The sequence below is a fragment of the Scyliorhinus torazame genome, chromosome 1 (assembly GCF_047496885.1).
Source record: "Scyliorhinus torazame isolate Kashiwa2021f chromosome 1, sScyTor2.1, whole genome shotgun sequence".
Lineage (NCBI taxonomy): Eukaryota > Metazoa > Chordata > Chondrichthyes > Carcharhiniformes > Scyliorhinidae > Scyliorhinus > Scyliorhinus torazame.
The window spans coordinates 378309324-378315635 of record NC_092707.1 but is presented as its reverse complement, the minus strand read 5'-3'; the positions used below and the strand labels follow the sequence as shown (position 1 = coordinate 378315635).

The window sequence follows — 6312 nt, the reverse complement described above, 5'->3', positions numbered from 1 at the left end:
TTGAAACTTTTCATTTCTTTTCCACCCTCCTGGATTTCTTTTTTAATCTGAGGTACGCTCTCTTCATTGTCTCCCATCAGATCACCTTTACCGTTACCACTTGAGTATTTCTCATGTCCCCAGTTTCTATCCCTCATCGGCTGAAACTGATGTCGGAAACCAAGCTTTGATTTATGAACTAATTCATAATCATCTGCCATTTCTGCTGCTAATCTCACAGTTTTAACCGTCTGTTCTTCCACATGAGTTATCACTACATCAGGAATTGAATTTTTAAACTTCTCCTAAAATGTATTATTTTTCTGAGAGCTTCATACGTTTGGTCTATTTTCAAAGCTCTTATCCACCTATGAAAATTACTCTGTTTGAGCCTTTCAAACTCCATGTATGTTTGACCAAATTCTTTCCTTAAATTTCTAAACCTTTGTCTGTAAGCTTCAGGCACGAGCTCATACGCACTTAAGATGGATTTCTTCACCTCCTCATACGTTCCAGATACCTCCTCCGGTAGTGATGCAAACACTTCACTAGCTCTACCTACCAGCTTTGTTTGAATCAGTAATACTCACATGTCCTGTGACCATTTCATTTGTTTAGCTACCTTCTCAAATAAAATGAAATGAAAAAGGCTTCCACTTCCTTCTCGTCAAACCTTGGCAATGCTTGGACATATTTAAATAGATTCCCACCAAGCCTTCGACTATGACGCTCTTTCTCACTATCCTCATCACTATCATCTAACTGTACGTTTCCCTTTACGTCTGCCAATTCTAACTGATTGTCATGTTTCATGGCCATTTTCTGAAGTTCAAACTCCCTCTCTTTATCTTTTTCCCTGATCTGTATCTCCCTTTCTTTTTCTTTTTGTTCTGCTAGGGCTATTCTTTCTTTTCTCCTGTCTTCTCTCTCTTTTTCTTTTTCCTCTCTCTCTCTTTCTCTTTCTTTTCCCGCTCTCTCTCTTTCATATTCAAGCCACTTTAATTCTTTCTCATGTTCCATTTGTTCAATTTGCAACTGAATTTTTGCCATTTCCAATGAGTCAAACAGTATTTCAGGCAACTTTAAATGCTTAACCACCACCATAATTACCTCCTTTTTTCGCATTTTGTCAGGTAACGTTAACTGCAATGTTTTTGCCAGACCCAACAGTCTGTTATTACTCTCTGAAAGTAAGGTATCACATGTTATCGTGTCCACCCCCAAAAACTTCTGAGCCTCTGAAAGAGCCATTGTTCACAACACACTCCCCACTTAAACTAAAATACCACACCGGAAAAGCAACAAACCTTCACTGTCTTTAAGTTCACAAAAGCCAATCCAATAGATAGACTTTTATCCCCCTCGAGCCCCCAATTATTATGGGTGAGGCGTTTTCAGAACCCCAAAATGTATCATAGAGTTCAACCAACCTCCCTCCCCTTTAATGCTATTTGTTGCTTTTCCGAGCACACGGCTTGTAGTCCAGGTGTGGGATTACAATTATGGACACGTGGGTTTTTGAACACAAAACAATATTTATTCTATGAACTCAACTTAACCTTTTAAATAAACATTGGATTTCTTAACACCCCTTACTTCAAAGATAACCCCAAAAATAATACAACAGTAAATAATCCTTCAGTTATTCCTTTCAACATCCATGAGACTTAACACCTTTAAACAGAAACACATCAGGTTAAAGGCTTTACTATTATGCGTTTAAATCACCCAAATGATCCAGAGATAGTCTTTCATGGCAGAGATCACAGCAGATCCAGCTCACTGCAAACACAGACGGACACCAAGCTCTTTTCAAACTGAAACCAAAAAACTGCAAAATGGCTGATCTAAAACCAAGCTCCACCCACACTCTGACATCACTGCATTTCTTAAAGGTACATTGCTTAAACATCTATTTCTTAAAGGTACCCTCACATGACAGGTTCACAAGTATGATCCCTGGAATTAAGAACTTGTCATATGAGGAGCAGTTGAGGACTCTGGGTCTGTACTCGTTGGAGTTTAGAAGGATGAAGGGGATCTGAATGAAACTTACAGGATACGGTGAGGCCTGGATAGAGTGGACTTGGAGAGGATGTTTCCACTAGTAGGAAAAACTAGAATCTGAGGGCACAGCCTCGGGCTGAAGGGATGATCCTTTAAAACTGCGATGAGGAGGAATTTCTTCAGCCAGAGGGTGGTGAATCTGTGGAATCTTTGCCGCAAAAGGCCGTGGGGGCCAAATCACTGAGTCTCTTTAAGACAGAGATAGATAGGTCCTTGATTGATAAGGGGATGAAGGGTAATGGGGAGAAGATAGGAGAATGGATAAGAGAAAAATATCAGCTATGATTGAATGGTGGAGCAGACTCGATTAGCATGGGCCGAATAGCCTAATTCTGCTCCTATGTCTTATGACAATCATTCATCAGTGAACTTTGGGAATTGGCAGGATCTGGTCAGAATATGATCATCAAAGCCTTTCTCAGCTCTGCCTGTATCAAATTTTATACTGTGGAAATCTTTTGGATCTTCTATTGCTCAACCAATTATTACATATTAACTCGAGATATCCAAGCATCATCAGTTCCAGTCACAAGCCCAGTGATAGACACACACGTTAGGCCAGGAGCACTGCAGCATTGCATCATTCAAGCCTTCAGTAGAATTATTCCATTAGGTTTTATTGACATTATTGCCTCAAATGAAAACTGAACCCTTCAGCAAACTGATATTTTTATTTGACCCAACAGCCTGTAGAATAACATTTACTTTAATTTCTCTATGATTCCCCGTTTCCCATTATGGCTTTTGCCAGTGACAATTTTCAATAGAGCAACCTTTTATAAATGAAGTAGACATACATCAGGTGTAATTCAGTCACTATTTTTGTTCTGGAACAAAAATAGGCAAAATTAACAGCCACAGGCAAATAAACAATACCAGAACTTTGCAGGTAGCATTACTTAATTATATTCCCAAAGTAGGCCACAGAGGCCAAGGACACAAAGTGCTTCTATTTTATATTTAATCAAAAATCTGTAACTTGTAAGTTGTAGAAGAGAGGATACTGAGGCATTAAAAGACTGTAAGAAGAAGTTGATTCCAACCAGAAGCTGAAATGATTGATGAGAATGTTGTAGCTGAAATTACAGCACAGTACAAAAACAAGAAGATGAAGTTCCAGGTTGCAACGAGGGCTGTACGGTTACTAAGCTGATCAATGCCATAATAGGCCTTAAGCAGATGATGTCAGAAAATAATTCATTTTGTTTTCCCATGTACCTTACTCTTTTGCAGCAAGATGTTAGGATGAATCTATGTTTTTCAAATGTTCTGAATTATTATTTTAGCTTTCATGTTCAAGAACCGAGATCCTTCTCACAAATGTGACACCTAACCAAGCCCAAGTTAACAGCAAGAGTGATCCAATGTAATGTTTCCCCCCAGCACTGAAGCTTCTGACCTCTGTTCTGCACATACCTGCAAATCATGACTGCAATTGAGAATCCATCATTCATAGAATACATACAGTGCAGAAGGAGGCCATTCGGCCCATCGATTCTGCACCAACGCGCCAAAAGAGCACTCTACCTAGGCCCAGTTCCCACCCTATCCCCGTAACCCCGTACATTGATCACGGCCAATCCACCTAACCTACATATCTTTGAACACTAAGGGGCAATTTAGCAAGGCCAATCCACCTAACCTGCACATCTTTGGACTGTGGGAGGAAACCAGAGCACCCGGGGAACTGTAAGGAAACCTACACAGACATGGGGAGAATGTGCAAATTCCAGACGCACACCCAAGGCCAGACTAACCCAGGTACCGGGTGCTGTGAGACAGCAGTGCTAACCACTGTGCCGCCATTATGGGAGCTCTATCCTCCAGTCTGTCGCACTGCAGGCTGTGTCCCTACATGTCAGCGCAAGATGAGACTGTTTTAAAAAAAATTTAGAGTACCCAATTCATTTTTTCCAATTAAGGGGCAAGTTAGTATGGCCAATCTACCTGCCCTGCATATCTTTGGGTTGTGGGGGCAAAAACTTTGCAAACACGGGGAGAATGTGCAAACTCCACACAGACAGTGACCCAGAACATGGATCGAACCTGGGACCTCAGAGCCGTGAGGCAGTAGTGCAAACCACTGCTCCACCGTGCTGCAGAATGTTTAAATAGTATCCCTGCACACACCAACATTTTACTTGAATAAATTAAATACACAGTGAGCACTGACACTATTACATCCACCAATGGACTTTTGGTAGGTGTTGCAGCCATTCTACAGCAAAGCAGCATACAGAGTCTATTTAACTAAGTTATCTACTTGCAGAACAGAGTCTATTAAAAGTATTTACAGAACCCATGACCGAGACTACAACAACATCTCCCAATCCCTCATAAAAGCAGGAAAATGCATTGAGTGGAAGATAGGTACGTAATACAACTTCACAAGGCTGCATACTTAGCCCCCTACTATACTCCCTATACACACACGACTCTGTGGTAAAATTCAGCTCCTACTCCATCTACAAGTTTGCTGATGACACGACCGTAGTGGATCTTGAACAACGATGAGTCAGTGTACAGGAGGGAGATAGAGAACCTAGTGGCATGGTGCAACGAAAACAATCTCTCCCTCAATGTCAGCAAAACTAAGGAGCTGGTCATTGACTTCAGGAAGTGAAGTGTCGTTACACACCCCTGTCTACATCAACGGAGCCGAGGTGGAGATGGTTGACAGCTTCAAATTCCTAGGTGTGCACATCACCAACGATCTGTCATGGTCCACCCATGTCGACGCTACGACCAATAAAACACAACAGCGTCTATATTTTCTCAGGAAACTAAGGAATTCGGCATGTCCACATTGACTCTTAACAATTTTTACAGATGCACCACAGAAGGCATCCTAGCTGGCTGCATTACATCCTGGTACGGCAACTGCTCGGCCCAAGACAGTAAGAAATTACAGAGAGTCGTGAACACAGCCCAGGGAAGACTTAGAATGTCCAATTCACCTAACATGCACATCTTTTGGGACTTGTGGGAGAAAACCAGAGCACCGGGAGGAAACCCACACAGACACAGGGAAAACATGCAGACACCACACATGCAGTGACCCAAGCGGGATTGAACCCAGGACCCTGGCGCTGTGAAGCAACAGTGCTAACCACTGTTATATTACAGAGATGTAATATATATGATACTCATTTGGCTTGCCGAGTTGTATTTAACTTGATGATAAACAGTCGAAGTGTTCCAGTTGATGACAAATTATTTATTGAGTATCAAAATTGCGAGTTCTTTTACTTTAATACTTTCACTAGTAGTAGAATCAACTAAGATTAGATTAAATAACAATGAATATAATACTCTGAGCTGGTCACTTCTATCCTCTAGCTGCAATACACACAAAGAACCTAAAGAAAGAGCGGGAAACTCCTTTTTTTTTCCGATCGCAAGAATATTTTATTCACATCGAGTGACTGTACACAACTGAGATTGCCACAATCTCATCATTATATCACAATGGGTTTTAGAGTCATTCAGTCCAGCTTTCCCTTCTCATATCCTCCAGATTTCCAACCAGCAGCTCCCACTTTAGGATAGACCATGTGAAAATTTACATTGTTTCAGCACTTCATTGAAGCCATCACAAAGGGTCAAGTCATGCTGGTTCTGGGCACACTCCAGGAATTGCCTCATTTCAAACTGGCACGGCATATTCTGCTGGGTCTGTGGCTGTGCCGGAGCAGCTGCTAGTGGAGGCTCCTGATAGGTAACGTCTGCCTTGGTTGGCTCTGAGCTGCTTCCTCCACTGAAGGCCCCAGTTAGCGCACTCCCCATCACATGGCCAACCGCTGAACCCACCGCCACTCCAGCTGCTGTGGTAGCCATCTGTGCCATCAGGCCTGGCTGCCGGGGCTACATTGGGGCAGCAGCAACTGCTGTTGGTGGAGGGCGAGTAGGGGCAGGGGCACGAGCAGGAGCAGGGCGGCTCGCTCGGCTCCGGCTTCCTCACGGCATGGTGAGTGTCAAACTGGCTTGAACGCTTGAGGAGATTGAGAGACCTACAGAGACTGAGCGTCAGAGACACGTCAGCGGGAAACTCCTTATATAGTCCCTAGTTAGTGTTGCCATCTAGTGATCATCTGACTGTACTGACTGCTAGCAGTTTTAAGTCAGGGACAAAGATTGTGATCAGTTTGCTGTTTTTCTGGAACCTCTTATGAAACCTGAAATGCTCCAGTATTTCATTTGGCTGCATCTTGCAGTGGCCATCAAACTTTGCAACAATCACTCCAAATTTGCTTTCGGCTTCGCCTT

At 42.6% G+C, this 6312-nt stretch overlaps 1 pseudogene; it reads right to left on the bottom strand.

Annotated features, from left to right (window-relative positions):
- Positions 1–5428: 5428 nt before the first annotated feature.
- On the bottom strand, positions 5429–6012 carry LOC140408826 (coiled-coil-helix-coiled-coil-helix domain-containing protein 2 pseudogene; annotated as a pseudogene).
- Between the last annotated feature and the right edge of the window lie 300 nt (positions 6013–6312).